At 52.2% G+C, this 16087-nt stretch overlaps 1 protein-coding gene across 5 annotated transcripts in view; it reads right to left on the bottom strand.

Annotated features, from left to right (window-relative positions):
• Positions 1-16087, bottom strand: part of LOC144141447 (rab-like protein 2A) — a 135469-nt gene that overhangs the window by 113073 nt on the left and 6309 nt on the right. The gene's annotated exons all lie outside the window — the stretch shown is intronic.

Genomic DNA, 16087 nt, shown 5'->3' on the forward strand with positions numbered 1-16087 from the left:
ATTTCTGCACGCAGTTGTCTTGGTGGAACGAGCAAGTATGTTGTTTCCGTGGCATCGAAATTTTTTTTATACAGGATGTTGTTACGCAGACAAAATGATGTACGGCCGCGTGCGAAAGATCTGGGTAGCTGAGAGGTACATCCTTCGAGGTAATCGATGACTGGGCGAAGTTCTGGGTCATTTCGTTGGTCTTGAGCAAGGTCAGAAGGAGTGACGGCTCCAAGAAAGGCACCATCATCGTCTTCCTCGGTAGAGATTTTATCGATTGGGGCGCGGGAGAGGCAGTCTGCGTCGCTGTGTTTACGGCCGGACTTGTAGACGACTCTGACATCGAACTCCTGTAGCCGGAGACTCCATCGAGCGAGACGTCCAGACGGGTCTTTCAGGTTGGCAAACCAGCACAGAGAGTGATGGTCAGTAGCCACCTTGAAATGTCGTCCATGGAGATATGGCAAAAATTTGGTGACGGCCCACACGACAGCCAAGCATTCCTTCTCAGTGGTAGAGTAGTTGGCTTCGGCGCGTGACAGAGTATGGCTCGCATAAGCGATAACCCGCTCTACACCATCTTGCCACTGTACAAGCACTGCACCTAACCCGATGTTGCTTGCGTCAGTATGCAGTTCAGTGTCAGCGTCCTCGTCAAAGTGGCCGAGCACAGGTGGAAACTGCAACCGAGTTTTCAGTTCGTCGAACGCTGCACACTCTTTTGGGCCCCAACTGAACTGCACATCGTTCTTTGTTAGGCGAGTTAACGGCTCCGCTATATCGGAAAAGTTCTCCACAAAGCGACGATAGTACGCGCAGAGGCCGAGAAAACAGCGTACGGCGTTTTTGTCGCTTGGCGTTGGGAAAGCGGCGACAGCAGCCGTCTTGTCGGGGTCAGGGCGGACGCCTTGGAAGCTGACGAGGTGGCCCAAAAACTTCAGCTTTTCGTACCCAAAATGGAACTTCTCTGGTTTTAACGACAGTTGGGCGGATCGGATGGCCTCACGAACTGCCCTCAGACGCACTAGGTGCTCTTCGAACGTTCTAGAAAACACTACCACGTCGTCCAAATATGCAAGGCACGTCTGCCACTTTGGTCCAGATAGAACAGTGTCCATCATCCGCTGAAAAGTGGCGGGAGCGGAGCACAAACCAAACGGCAGGACCTTAAATTCGTAGAGGCCGTCCGGAGTAACGAAAGCTGTTTTTTCGCGGTCTCGTTCATCTACTTCAATTTGCCAATAGCCACTGTGCAAATCAATAGACGAGAAAAATCTAGCATGGCGCAACCGATCCAACGAGTCATCAATACGCGGCAAAGGATACACGTCTTTCTTCGTAACTTTGTTAAGCTTCCGGTAGTCTACGCAGAAACGAAGAGTACCGTCTTTCTTCTCGACAAGGACGACCGGAGATGCCCAAGGACTTGTCGACGGCTGGATGACGTCGTCTCGGAGCATTTCTTTCACTTGGCGACGAATAGCCTCGCGTTCTTTCGTTGAAACTCGGTAAGGGTGTTGGTGAATTGGTCGCTCGTGTCCGTCGGTGATGATGCGATGCTTGGCGATGGTTGTTTGTCGAACTTCAGACGTTACGGCAAAGCAGTCGCCAAACGAGTTGAGAACATCGCGAAGTTGTTGCTGTTGCGACATCGGCAGGTCAGGGTTTACGTCAATTTGGGCGACCTTCTCCGATTCCTTCTGCGTGGACAAGACTCCTAGAACAAGATTCTTTTCTACGTCGCTTACTGCGTCCAGGTATGCAACTGCTGTTCTGCGTGATAAATGCTGGTGTTCCGGACTGAAGTTCGTAAGCAGTATTTCTGTTCGTTGGTTGCTGACGTCGACGAGGCCACGGGATGCGCAGACCTGTCGGTCGAGCAGAAGGGAAGCGTTTTGTTCGTCGGCGATACCGTAACTGGCAGGTGATTGCTCGCACTCAACAGTAACGAACATACTGCTTCGGGGAGGTAAAGTAACAATCTCGTCGCAAATTCACAGCGCAGGCCTGGAGAGGTCCCTCTCGTCGTCGACTGACAGAGGGTTCGAAAATGTAACCAAAAGATCCCGCAAGTCGATCAGGGCCCCGTATTCGCGGAGAAAGTCCAAACCGAGTATAAGTTGTTTCGAGCACTCCCGCAGCACGGCAAAACAACCGGGGAAAGTTGAATCTTGAATTTGAATTCGGGCGGTGCACAGACCAGTCGGCACAACAAGGTGGCCACCAGCTGTGTGGATTGGCGGTCCACACCATGGCGTCGTTACTTTACGCAGCTTGGACGCGAGTGACCAGCTAATAACAGAATAGTCAGCGCCGGTATCGACGAGAGCTGTTACCGAGTGGTTGTCGACGAGGAGCGGGATGTCGGCAGAAAGAAGTTCGTTCGCTTCAAAAAACGTTCGATTTCGGTCGTCGTCATGCGGATGTCGTTGCGTCGGTACAGGTTCTTTAGCTTTGTGCGCAGCGGCCTCGGCCCCGGAGGTCGCTGGGTTTAGTTTCCCCGGTGTGGGCTCCCGCCAGACCGGTTCCCGCCAGATCGAGGAGAGCCGGGACGGATCGGTGATGAGTACCTGCGAGGGGTAGGCGATCGGGACTGATGAGTAGCGGGCGAAGTTGACGTCAGCTCGTGGGCCGAAAGGTACTCCTCGATTTCGCGGGGTCGTTCTCCGTAGCGCGGTCGAGGTGCGTTCAGCGAGAACCCGCGAAGTCCCAGGCGGCGGTAAGGGCAGTGACGGAACACGTGGCCTTCTTCACCACAAAGGTAGCACAGGGGCCGATTGTCTGATGTGCGCCACATGGTCGCTTTCCGTTCGAGACGTCTTGGTTCATACCGTGTGGCCGGGTTCAACGTGCGTCCGAACGGCTGTGTCACAGTTGGTAACACCTGGGGCGGTGCCGAGGTCGGCGTGCGCAGCACGTCCGTGTAAGTGCGATGCTCCACTGTTGGAGCCAGCATATGATACACATCCGTGTACGTTAGAACAGGGCTTGCAACATCGGCTGGTGCCGCGGGTGCCATTGCTCGCCGAACTTCGTCTCGGACGACGTCGGGAAAGGCAGCGAAAGTTGGTCGACAGTCACCCTGCTGAAGAAGCCGCAGTTCCTCACGCACGACGCTCCTCACGAGCTCCCGGAGAGCGTGTTCATCGTTGACCGCTGAAGCGCAGGCGGCCACACTGGCTTGACGCCCGTACTGCATGTTGCGCTGCTGCAGGGCCCGCTCCATTGAGGTCACTTCCCGAACGAAGTCAGCAACCGTTGTTTGCGGGCTGCGTACAAGGCCAGCGAATAGCTGTTCCTTCACACCCCGCATCAGGTGCCGAACCTTCTTTGCTTCACTCATACCAGGGTCAGCTCGACGAAACAAGCGCGTCATGTCCTCGACGAACATAGAGACGCTCTCGTTTGGTTTTTGTGGCCTGGACTGTAGAGCAATTTCGACCTTTTCCTTCCGCTCGCTATTTTTGAAGTCTTCGAGCAATTGCCGCCGAAACTCCAACCAGCTTGTAAATGTAGGCGCATGGTTTTCGTGCCACGTCTGTGCCGAATCTCTGAGTGAGCAGTAAACGCTTCTCAGCTTACGTGTGTCGTCCCACTCGTTGAACGCAGCGACCCGATCGAAATGATCGAGCCAGTCCTCTACGTCTTCGAAGATGTCGCCGTGGAACGGCCGCGGTGTGTGCGGCAAATGCACTACCAGCGGCGAGAAGGCTCCGCTGCCCTGAATGGTTTGGCAGGCCGTAGTGGTTGTCATGACGCGCCTGGTTCAAAGTGCATGGGATTACCCAGCACCTCTACCACAAATGTCACCCCTCCACCAAAATGTTACGTGGCGGCAGGACAATGATGAGGCGAACCATGGGCGACGATGAAGTGATGTATTCACATGATGTTGCCGCAGAGCGATGCGATCTATTTACAAGCGGCCATGATCGCTCGGGCCAGCCGCATCCTAGCCCTTCGTCGTCTTCGGTGACGGGTTATGGCGCTATGGGGCATTGTCCACATAGGTGTTCCGTGACAATAGTGTCCTGTCTGCCATTCAAATACACGGTTAAATGTTTGTCGGCGCAATGAATGATGCGGTAGGGTCCGTCGTAAGGGCACTGCAGTGGCTTCCGCACCGAGTCAGGTAGGGGGATCCCCCTACCTCGATGGGAACATGGCTATCCGCATGCTGCTGGCCCCGTGGTGCGGGCGCCCGAAGTGAGCAGAACGGGTCTCGCAGCTTGCTCACGTGGTCGGTCGGTGGGATCACGGCCCGGTGACGAATCCGAACTCTCCGGGCGTACCAAATGCCTCTCTGCGGGCGTGCAGTGCAGATCATGCTTCAAAGTAGCCCGAGACTCAGCAAAACCAGCGGAAGTGATGTGAATAAATGTCTGAGAGCGCTCTCCGTATACCTGGGAGGCTGTAATTCAACTGCAAGACACGTGGTGCTCTGCTCCAGCGACAGCCGCCGCGGTTTATACTGCACTGCACTGGTAACTGCAGACACATCCTTGCAGAGTCGTTGCACGTACGCCGCTGACAATCAGTGATGCGTTTTTTTTTACCGTGACCTTTACAGACAAACTATCTGTCGTAATTGCGCGGACAATCGCCGCGTCATCCATTTTTACTCCTGTTGTCTGCCCCTCCCTGGCCTGTACACGACAGATTATACTGGATTGGCGGCGCCTTGACGTAGCGCCCCGGTGAGACAATTCCGCCGCCGTCGCTTCGACGCCGTTGCCAGTGACCCTCACGGCTAGTTGGGCCTCTCCTAAGCTTTCTTTTCCCATGACATCAACCTTCTGCTGATAGTTTTCGAGCACATTACAGACCTCCTCAGAGTCCTCCTTGCTATTGTGTGAATCTGGCGTGCCTCGATTCCACCTCGTTGGCTGCAGCTGAATTTATTCTGCCGGGCAAAGTGAGTTCCTGCGCCAGCTACGGCGTTTCCTTGGCCTGGTAAGTTATTACCGACGCTTCATTCCCAGCTGTGCAGCCGTGGTTCAGCGAAGAAGCTTTCATAAGGGCTCCCAAGTCTTCCCAGTGCTGGTACAATGCATATCGCGCCTTCGCTGCCATCACGGAGCGCCTCGCGTATTCCAGTCTCCTAGTGCACCCGCATCTAAACGCACCCACCAGTATAATGATACTAGCCGTTTCGCAGTGTGCGACTGCAGGCGTAAGTACTACAGCACATACACGGCATCTCGGACCCTATTGTTACCAAGTGTATGGTAAGCAGAATTTGGGGCATTAGGATTAGCAAGAAATAATACCTGAAACAGCAATACGAGCAGGTATTCTTCGACCCATTAAGTGATAAAAATACGGTGTATCGTTACCTTCTGGGGACATAAATAGGCCTTCAAAAATTCATATAATGAGAAAGGCTATTTTCTGACGAAGTGGTTTTCAGCCGTGAGCGTGCCGGGCACTCCTTCTGTGGTAAGTGATGGCGTACCCTGCGATTAAGTATATCTATGCGCTTCATATTGTCAAACAATTTACTCTGGCTGCTAAAGTCGCCTGTAAAATAAAATAACAGTGCCTAATTAGATACCACACTCTTCCAATGACAGCTTTTGTCGGTTGTGGGCTGCCCACCATGCACTTCAAAAAGTGTGTCCGCCGATTGGTAAGCTGTTAGTTGGAGTCGAAAACAAAAAGTAAGTGAACGCGAAGACTCTATGCGTCACTAATAAAACGTTGATTGCGTGATTTCGTTCCACATTCGGACAAAACGACAGTTAATCGCTCCCCCATGTCCTGCAAAATGCACTGGCATTTTGCATGTAATGAGACCTACCCGAAGTAAATTGAGGCCAACTGAATTATCACTTCCTAAGCTGCAATAAGTTTCCAAGCGCGAAGCACTTTAGGAGCCAGTCTTGTCGTCGTCGCTCATCCGCGGTCACGCGGCGTCACGCACAAAGAGAGGCTCCGAAAATGTACCTGCTTGTCTATCGATTCAGATTTCTGGACGAAGGTTAAAAGGATACTTGAACAAGAGGTTTACATAGACAGGACCATTCGAAACTCCTGGGACCGCTGGCACTGGTCGTACATGTCCGCATTAATTAGCGCAAAAAGAACTGCAAGTACATTTGAGGCAAAATATATGTATTTAACCGGCAGTCACCGCATTCTTGATGTTAGGTGTGGGTTGGTTTTTTATTATAGTAAGCGAAAAAAAGTGGCCGTGGAAGAAACATTGTGTGACGATTACTACACTCTCTAATGCGAAATCTGTGCGCAGCGCGGACTGTAGTCTTCTCGGTCACGGCGCATAGCTGCAGCGTCCCAGGAAGTGATCCCGTGATCAGTAAACGCACGGCGGCGCCCGCAACTCTGCCGTATTCTCGCACCGCGTCGCCGCCGCCGAGCATGTTGTGAATCGTGTTTTAACCTCCCGTCACGGGGTTCGGACGGGCCAAGCAACGGGGAGGACGCCGAAGGACCGATGACGGCCAGCACGCAGCACGCTCTAGGCTTCTGTGGCGCGGCCTCGCATACTGCCCTCCCCCGAACACTTTCGCCATACTTGTATCCTCTGTTTTTATTTTTTTTTTTCTCTGCGGAGGCCTTAGTTGTCTCGGTGACTTCGTATCTCGACGCCGCCGGGGAACGTATCGCACCGCCTCGGCATACCGCCCTCCACCTCGCACTTTCGCAATACTTTCCTCCTCCCATTTCCCGGTGTCGTTTTCGTTCACTCGGTTACGAGGCGGAGGCACGGAGGCGCGTACATGTAGGCTCCCTACGGAGAACGGCGCCACAGTCCCTCTGGCAAATCACTGCTCCGTACTTAGAGCTTTTACGTTGAGTGGAACTGTTTTAACCTTTTCATTTCCGTGCGAGCTATTGTTTCTTTCTGACTTACAGACCCTCTGTTATTCCGTAGTTTCATTAACTTTCCTTGGTACCAGCTACAGGGCGTAAGTCTGCCCATATTTAACGACGCAGAAACTTACACCGGGATTAACATTTTCGCGTGGCTCAGGTTCACGTAAGTCACAAGTGGCTGCTAGTTGCTGAATATTCACAACCCCTCAACATATCCTTTGTTTCCCATCTCTGGGCTGAGCCGCGCCGCCGCCATCGTTACCGAGTGAACCATGACAAGACCAACGAGTTAAAGAAAAAAATTACACCCATCTCCCCGAAGGGAACCATGAGTAGGATGCGGAGCGTCATGGGGTTCCGTTTCCGTTATGTTGGGTAGCCAAATTTGGTGGAAATGTAGTGAACCCCGTAATGCTCATATATCCTACTCATGGTTCCCTTCGGGGAGATGGGTCTACTTTTCTTTATTGCACGGGAGTGAGACGAGATTGAAGTGGTATCTAGAAGTTCTTTATTTAGGTTTGCACGTCTTCTTACTTTGAGTATGACGGCCTTATGGTCGCTGAAGTGCACAGTCAGTGGATCTCGTAGCAGCGGTTGTATGTAGTCGTCGCCGTTGCAGTTGGTAAAGACTAGATCGATACACGTTCCGTGGATTGTACTTGGCTCTCTCGATACGCACTGCAGCGAGTGACGCGATGCCATGTACTGCACTATCCAATCGCTCTTGGTGATTTCGACATTAAAGTCTCCCACGAGAACGAACGGATGCACCGTGTCTGTACATTTCTTCTTGCAGTCACCCATTGCCTCGTCGATGTACCTTTCCACGTTTGTACGCGAGAGGTTGGGTGCGAGGTACATTATCATTGCGCTGATGCTCTCACTTAATTGCGTCAGCACACTCACTGACGGAGCTGTTGCTTCCCTCGTACTTCATCTGAAGAATCACGGAGTCAAGCGTAAGCACAACCGGAGTTGTTCTTGTTGTTGTTCTTGTTATTCCTCTTCTATGGCGCGTACCCACTTGGGGGATTGGCCAAGAAAGGGTGGTGTGCGGACGCCAGACCACCGCCGACGCCGCGGGACATACCCCCGAGCATAAGACGCTCCGCATCTAAAAGTGAACGATGAAAGAAAGAAGAGGAGGAGAGGGTCGCGAAATTGGGAGGGGAGGGCTGTTCGCCCTGGAGGCGCAAGCCAGCGCTCTTCAAAAGTGTGCAGTGCAGGGGGCAGTATGCTGTGCCCGCACGAGGCCCTCGACGGCGCTACGCCCGGGGAAAACGTGAGGGGGGTAGGGGGGCGTATTCCCAAGCCATATCCCGTGGGGTCTCAGGCCGACCACACCCCCTTCAAACAGCGACGTCACAGCGTGACGTCACTTTCTCTTTGTGCGCGACTTCATGCGACGTGGATTTTTTTTCTCTCGTTTTGGGCCACAACCCTATGCCAAGCACACCCACTAACTATACGCCCCAACCCCTGCTAACATACAACGACATCCTCTCTCACTACCGACTATCCCGCCAACAGTTTCCTCCCCCACATAAGCAACTGACCAAAGAGGAAGGAGTTATACTTCGCCAGCTCCGAACTAACACCTTTCCCCACAACACGCTCTGGCACAAAATATTCCCCTCAGTGCATCTTCTGCCCCACATCAGGAACACTATACCACATAGTGTGGGAATGTCCGAACATCCCAGACCTCCCTCCCAATCCCAACCCTACCCCTTCACAGTGGGCGGCGGCGCTGACCAGCTCCGACCCCTGCTCCCAGCTTCGGCTGGTGAATAGGGCCCGGAAGGCCGGCTACAGCCAGGGAGTCCTGGACTGAGGACACCCCTCACTGGTCCGGAGTGACTGCACTCAACGGATGGGACAAATAAAGTTTTTTCCTCCTCCTCCTCCTCGTTTTGGGCGGCGGCCGATGGTTTCGCTCCGTGCGCGAGGCTGGGGCTGGGGCGCTGGGGAGCTGACGCACATTTAGTAGAAGTTGAAGGCCCAACCACATGCAGCGTACTTTCGGCGTTTTCTCGCGTGGCGACGCGATCTGACGCGCGAGCTGATGTCTTCGCTCGCCCGACATCGGCGTCGACGCAGCGCGAGAAAGCAGCGGAAAGCTGGCAGAAGCGGTCAGATTTCACGTCCTTCTCGTGCTTTGGGGTCATTCCTTTCAGCAGAAGAGAATCAATTTCTTTTTAACTTGCGGTTATCCGCTGCCTTGAGATAAATTGCAAGCTATATCTCTTCGAAAGTGCTCATTCATTCGTGGCTTGTATGGTTTTCATCGGCGAGATCGGTTATTTGCGATAGCTTTTTTTTAGTTAAATAAGGCAGCTGTGGCTACATCGCTTGTAGTATTAGCATGATGGGGCTTGGCTGCAAGATTGGTGCGTGACGACCAAGCCTTATCAACGCCAGAATGCTAGCGGCGCATGCCATTCCATTCGTTGCTACCGTGGCTTGCGTAGGGAAGACGGAGGTTTTGCGATAGCTTATCTTGACACAAATAAGGGGGCTGTGGTTACATCGCTTGTAGTAATACCATAACTGCCCTCGGATCCAAGATGGGTGCGTAAGAAACAAGCGTTACCACGGCTCAAATCTCTCAAACATGACCAAAGCAAATCTCTCGACAATATTTGTTGGCAGCCTCTGTTAGGGTACCAAATTCTTGGGACCCGCGTCTTGTCCTGGCACGGTGTAAAAAAAAGTCGAGCGGTTGCGCGTTTGTGTGCTGGCGTTTTGTTTTGAAAGTTCATGGTTCGACTCTTGGCGAAACCTTGTATTTTTTTTTTTTGCAATGAGGGTTTCACCGGCTTTTCTTTTCTTTTTCAAGCTAAAAAAATTACACCCATCTCCCCGAAGGGAACCATGAGTAGGATGCGGAGCGTCATGGGGGTTCCGTTTGGTTTCCGTTATGTTGGTTAGCCAAATTTGGTCGAAATGTAGTGAACCCCGTAATGCTCATATATCCTACTCATGGTTCCCTTCGGGGAGATGGGTCTACTTTTCCTTATTGCATGCGTATATACCCGAGTGAGACAAGATTGAAGTGGTATCTAAAGGTCTTTATTTAGGTTTGTACGTCTTATTACTTTGAGTATGACGGCCTTATGGTCGCTGAAGTGCACAGTCAGTGGATCTCGTAGCAGCGGTTGTATGTAGTCGTCGCCGTTGCAGTTGGTAAAGACTAGATCGATACACGTTCCGTGGATTGTACTTGGCTCTCTCGATACGCACTGCAGCGAGTGACGCGATGCCATGTACTGCACTATCCAATCGCTCTCAATTGGTGATGTCGACATTAAAGTCTCCCACGAGAACGAACGGATGCACCGTGTCTGTAAATTTCTTCTTGTAGTCACCCATTGCCTCGTCGATGTACCTTTCCACGTTTGTACGCGAGAGCTTGGGTGTGAGGTACATTTTTATTGCGCTGATGCTCTCACTTAATTGCGTCAGCACACTCACTGACGGGGCTGTTGCTTCCCTCGTACTTCATCTGAAGAATCACGGAGTCAAGCGTAAGCACAACCGGAGTTGTTCTTGTTGTTGTTCTTGTTATTCCTCTTCTATGGCGCGTACCCACTTGGGGGATTGGCCAAGAAACGGTGGTGTGCGGACACCAGACCACCGCCGACGCCGCGGCACATAGCCCCGAGCATAAGACGTTGGGGATTGGCCAAGAAACGGTGGTGTGCGGACGCCGGACCACCGCCGACGCCGCGGGACATACCCCCGAGCATAAGACGCTCCGCATCTAAAAAAGGGGGCCAGAGTGCCTTGCCGTTTAACCTACAAGTGACGTTCGATGGTACCCTCAGTATCGAGGCAGGCCCGAAATTTGCTTTCCTCACACTTTGAATACCATGAAGCTGCAGTCGGTACATAACATCAAGGTTAAATCAAGTACCAAGTAAAGTTGTGCTAAGTGCGTCTTCGTTCATTATCCTATCTTACTTTGTTCAGATTTGACGGTAATGACACAATTATAAAAACGAATCAACGCGCTCGCTGATGTTAACAGCAGATGAGCGACCGACGTACGCGTGTGTTTTCGATCGATTGGGAGCAAACGTTCTGCGCTTCAGTACGGAATCCAAAAGACCACCCCAGAACAAAAAATTCCCCCGCATTTCCCCGAGGGGGAGAATGTGAAAGTGCGAATGCACGGTTGTCGGCCCGCTTGCGGCGCTTGCGCTCGGCCCCCGCAGCCCACCGCCTCGCCGCCTTCTCTTCCATCTCTTCCATCGGGTTTGTAGTATCACGTGTACACCACGCAGTTATCAAGCCGCTATAACGCCGCTGAGTCGGCAACGCACGCCGCTGACGACGTAGTTTGAATGCGTTAAAGATAGAAGGCGCGTCACTAACACTGAAAACACCGTCGCGTCCGTGGCTTGGTCGGTAGAGCGTCGCGCTGCGGCCGCAAAGTCCTCGGATCGAAACCTGGCGCCGGATGCTGTTTCTTTTTTAAATATAGAGGAGCACTGCGGACGCCGCCGCCGCCGCCGCCGCCGGCGGTGGATGGTTTGGGGTCGCTTATAAAGTGCATTCGCACTTAAAAAACATTTTCGTCTTCACTATAATGATCGAGAGTGTTCGCTTTCAGGAACGTAAACAATGACTACATGTACGCGAAAAAGCGTCCGCCTGCGCGCGCACTTAGAGCACCGCGCCCAGCACTAGCTTAACTATAGGAACAGGATGGAAGACGAGCGTCTGCATGCTCGCAAGAGAGTGCGGAGAGTGAGAAGCGAGAACAGGTATGCGAAGGTATACTTCATAGAGTTAATACTACTGACTGTATACTTCGTGCTTGAAGCTTCCCAGCCCGTACGTCATGCTCGCGCACGGAGCGAAACCATCGACCGCCGCGAAGCAGCGCGACCACAAAAGACCAAAACAACTTTTTTTCTTTACTTTAATGAGAGTGCTTTCCGGAACGTATAGGTACGAAGAGGTTAAAGTGCTAACCACATGGACACGAAATCACGCGTCGCACGAGCGTCGGCGTCGTTCGGCGGCAACGCGCAGACACGGGCACTTTCAATCGCAATTGAAGTGAATCGCGATCGAGGTTTCGAACGCGCTCGACGCACTGCCGCTGCTACACGGCACGTTTCAATCGCGATCAAGAAGTTGAACCGGTTGCATTCGTGTACGCCAGATGGCGCCAGATGGCCCGCTTTTACTTTTACGGAGGAGAGATGCACTGCTACCTCTACCGATCGACTCGACAATACTGCCAGATCTGCATGACGGCAGGGCACACAGCCGACGTCTGCCCAACGCCAAATACACGCAAATGTCGAACGTGCGGAATAGCGAACCCAATCAAAAATCATCCCTGCACACCAAAATGTGCTCTTTGCAAGGAAAGCCACGTCACCGGAGCAAAAGAATGCCGTCAAAAACTACGGAAGGCCCGGATACCACCGGTCAATCAAAGCAGAAAACAACTCAGACCACGCTGGTTCAGCAGTGATTGGCCAACCCCAGAGGAGGCAGGAACCGGTCAACAACGCAAGAAAAGCCAATCACGCCAACCTCGAAAAGATGAGGCCAAAATTGCCGAAAACCAAGGTAAAGGAAGACAAAAAAGACCAGAGAAGCCCTCTTCGGACCAACAACCCGACAGGACGAACACCAAACAAAAGGCAAAGTCAACACAGGAACAAACATGGGCAGCTGTTGCCACAACACTTCAAGTAATAAACAGCAGAATCGACCAAGTCCAAGAACATCAAGCTCGAATAATTCAAGAACTTCGCGAACAGGTGGCGCAACAAAACCAAGAAATAACGCGACTGAAGCGCCAACTTCTGGCTGCACAGGCCAAATAATGCCGACAGGAATAGGTGCTGGCACTCCCCGTTATAACTCAATCAGCACTGCAACACCCCAGTGGACTACGGGAGTACTTGCTCCAAATGCAAAAAACGCTCCTGACGAGGATGGCGTAATTTAGCCATTCGACCCCTTAAAGACTGACCTCGGGGAAACGAAAGTAGCAAACACCGGATCAGCAACATGAGAAATCCATGGCCCTAGATGAAGACTCCCACCTAACTGACACCGACACTTCCGACGCTGACCAGACGGAGGAGTAAGAAACGCGCAAACCCGACCGGCTACGACATCTGGCAATGGAACTGTCGGAGCCTCGTACGAAGAAACACATCCTAGAACAACACATTGTCACGCTGTCGTCCAAACCCATTGCTATATGCCTGCAGGAAGCTGGTCACGCTCTCGATCTACATGGCTACCAACGGGCCTCCAGTACCACACAAGTAGCGACATATACCAGAAACGACATAGTAACCACCACACACCGAATGAATACAGAGCACCCATCGGCGCTTCTCACGGAATTACTCCCCTATCGCCGTTCGGAGCCAAGTATATTCCTTCTTAACGTCTACAGCTCCCCACGCAATACCCAGGAGGAATTCGAAGAACTCTTCTGGGAGACCACTCGCGCGGCTTAGGAAGAATAAGCTGGTGATAGTGGGTGACTTTAACGCCCCACATACCCACTGGGCATACAATTTCGACTCCAAGAAAGGAAACAAGCTCATCGCAGCAACGGAATATTTCGGGCTCAAATTCATTAATAACCCTATGTAGCCCACGCGCTATGGCCAAAGGGGACAACGCGACACTTGCCCCGACCTAGCCCTCACATGGCAATCTGACCGGAGCATCTTCTGGCAAAACACCATGGAAACATTAAGCAGCGACCACTGCATCATACGGGTTACAGTACAAGCATCTTCGCTCAGTAAACCCCTGGGGCAGGCGCGACTCACCGACTGGACAGAATTCCGACAAAAGGGAGCCAACGAACCAAACAACGAACCCATTCAAAACCTAGGAGAGTGGACTAAAGGAATAAAACAGCTTCACGAGTCCTGCACCAAGCACATCACCAGGACGGAAGCAACACCGGACGTCGACATATACTTGGAAAAAATCTGGGCACAGCGCAGCAAATCAGTCAAGCGGTGGAAGAAGGAAAGGCACAAGAGATTAAAAGCACGCATAAAGCAACTCACCAAACGCGCCCAGAATCATGCCCGTGATCTGTCTAGGCAAAATTGGAATTCATTCTGTGAGCGTTTACGGGGCACCCTCAGTACATCCAAGACCTGGAAACTCATACGTGGAATGATGGACCCCATGTCCACGAAACGCGCTACGACGCACCACCTAACAAGAGCCGCACGAAGTTACCCCGGCACGGACATTGACCTATTGCAAGCCCTACAGCACAGATACGGGGCCCTGGGAAGAACAACAGAACAACCAAAGAAGACGTATGGAGGTGTAAAAAATGACACACTAGACCGGGACATCACGCAGGAGGAGATCTCTCATGCGCTGGCAAGTATGACCAGGAACAACGCGCCCGGCCGAGACAACATCACGTATAAAATGCTTCGAAACCTAAGTGACGGTCATATCCGAGCCCTCGCTCAATATATAAACGAAGAACTATGGCAGCAGGGCAAGGTACCACCAGAGAGGAAACACCCCGAGATCACCATCACCCCCAAGCCAGGCAAACCCCCCACAATCGAAAATTTACGCCCTATATTCTTAACCTCGTGCCTGGGTAAGGTGCACGAACGAGTTGTGGCCAACCGACTCACCAATTAGATGCAGGACAACGATATTTTCCCGAACAGCATGATCGGCTTCAGACGAAATCTCTCAACGCAAGATGCCTTCCTTTTACTCAAAAAAGAAGTACTGGACAAAAAAGTCCCTGGGGAAAACTTGGTACTAGCCCTCGACTTAAGGGGGCTTTTGATAATGTCACCCACCGAGCCATACTAGATTCTCTGACCAAAATAGGCTGTGGCGAAAGAATCTACAATTACGTCGCGGCCTTCCTTGAAAACAGGACAGCGACGATCGGCCTGGGGGAACTACGAACAGATCCGTTCCAGCAGGGAAACATCGGTACCCCACAGGTATCTATCTTATCCCCCCTCTTATTCAACGTCACCATGATTAAAATCGCCAAACAACTACAGGCACTCCAAAGTGTCGGACACGTGGTCTACGCAGACGACATTACACTATGGGCAAACCGAGGCTCCCTACAAGAAAAGGCGCAAAATTTTCAAAATGCAGTGAATAGGATATCTAAGCTTGCTTTGGAGAACGGCCTAAAATGCGCTCCAGAAAAGTCGGGATTCCTACGAATCCACTGCACCACAGAAATGTCCAAAAACACCCCAGTACAACTATATATAGGAACAGCGCCCATACCAGAGAGGAGGCAAATAAGAATACTCGGGATGCACCTGCAAAGAAATGCTCGAGCGGACACCACCATAACGCAACTGCGCGCTAAATCTTCCCAACTGGCACGCATAATCAAGCGGCTAACAAACAACCAGAATGGAATGAGGGAAGAAGACACCGTCCGAATAGTACAAGCAATGATTATCCCTCGTATCGGCTACAGTCTACCATTTCAAAATCTCACAAAGTCGGACGAAGAGCACATCAACGCCATAATACGCACAGCGTTCAAAGCTGCCCTCAACCTACCCCAGTTCACCTCCAATGAGAAGCTCACTCACCTGGGGCTCACGAACACCATGGAAGAGATAAAACACGCCACCCTTGAAGCACAACGAATACGACTGGAATATGCACGAGACGCGGTAGCGCACGCTCATTTGGCCCGCCAGGATATCGACAGCACAAGCAGCCCAGAAGGGGCGCTACGACCCGCACCACCACGATGTGTACTTCGCCCCTGGCACTTTAGCACTCCTGTCGACCCCATCGCGCCACGTCGGTCTGTCTAAAAAAAACATCCCCCTCGCGAGGGGCACGATCAAATGCAGAGCATTTCTGCGGGGGGGCGCGCCTGCAAGTCGTATGGATTACGTATTGGTTGTTGTTGTAATTTTTGTCTTCCAGCGTAGACATTGTCGATGAAGTCGATGGTGAAACGTGCCGTGAACCCCCTGCCGCGGCTATGACGCAACGTGGAGCGGCTATGACGCAACGTGGCGCGGCTATGACGCAACACAATCCAACACAATCCATTTTAATCCAATCCAATCCAAATCCAAGCCAATCCAAGCCAATCCAATCGAATCCAATCCAATGCCCCTCGCGAGAGAGTGTTATAGCGCCGAAATCGCCACCACGCGAACGCGTGATGCTGACGTCACGATGATGCGTGATGCTGACGTGCGACCGCAGCACGCGCGAACGACATATGTGG

Source organism: Haemaphysalis longicornis, unplaced genomic scaffold (assembly GCF_048455015.1).
Source record: "Haemaphysalis longicornis isolate Haplotype H1 unplaced genomic scaffold, Haemaphysalis longicornis Haplotype H1 scaffold_6, whole genome shotgun sequence".
Lineage (NCBI taxonomy): Eukaryota > Metazoa > Arthropoda > Arachnida > Ixodida > Ixodidae > Haemaphysalis > Haemaphysalis longicornis.